General features: G+C 43.5%; 1 non-coding gene across 1 annotated transcript; it reads left to right on the top strand.

The window, feature by feature from the left end:
- Positions 1-512: 512 nt before the first annotated feature.
- Positions 513-619, top strand: LOC111727982. Its single transcript, XR_002775409.1, has one exon. It is a non-coding gene; the product is annotated as a U6 spliceosomal RNA (small nuclear RNA).
- The last annotated feature ends 282 nt before the right edge of the window (positions 620-901 follow it).

Genomic DNA, 901 nt, shown 5'->3' on the forward strand with positions numbered 1-901 from the left:
ATTGCCCGACTTAAGTAAATCATGTCACCTTCACCTTTCCAATCATATGTGGTGCAGATGTCTCCTGACCTAACACACAGAGCAAAAACAAAAACATGTCTACATTTCCAGGCTGAGATATATGGTTCAAAGGATGTACAGATAGGTCATAATGAAAAGTCATTCTAGCACACGGCACAGATACGATCTAAGTATACTTTTGACAGTTTTTACACATACATAATTATTTGGTATTGTAATTTAAACAGGTGAAAGGCAGATCTTAGCACAAAAGTGGCAGTCCTGGTTTCTGGATTTCCCAGGGATGATGACACAGCCGAAGATGTCATCTGTCTGAGGTGCTAAGGACCCACTGGGTCATCCTGCCCTCCCTCTTGGATTCATGCAAACCTGCCCTGGAGTGTGGCTCCAAACTCCCGGACCCTGAGCCTGTGAATCTCGATTCATAGTAAGCCTCCCCAGCTGTTTTCTAAAAGGTATCACCAGAAAGTAAATTAAAAAAAAAAAAAAGCATGCCCACATGGGCAGCACATATACTGAAAATGGAACAATACGGAGAAGGTTAGCATGGCCCCTGAGTAAGGATGAGACACAAATTTATGACGTGTTCCATATTTCTAAAAATGAAAAAAAATCCAGCGTACTCAATACTAACATGAGACCAGTAGATAAACAACTGCATGGCCACATTAACACAGAACACAAATATAGTCTAGCAAGGTGGCGGGAAGGAGAGAGGGAGGGAGGGAGGGCAGGAGGGAGAGTGATTGGTGGGGTCTAATCCCCTAATGTGCACAAGGTGGGGGTGTCCAGCACACCCCCTGGGTGAAGGGCTCAACTACAACTTGAACTTTACCACAGAATTGAAACCAATTTAACCTAAACATGTGTATCCTCGTAT

Source organism: Otolemur garnettii, unplaced genomic scaffold (assembly GCF_000181295.1).
Source record: "Otolemur garnettii isolate 467f Iridium unplaced genomic scaffold, OtoGar3 scaffold00135, whole genome shotgun sequence".
Lineage (NCBI taxonomy): Eukaryota > Metazoa > Chordata > Mammalia > Primates > Galagidae > Otolemur > Otolemur garnettii.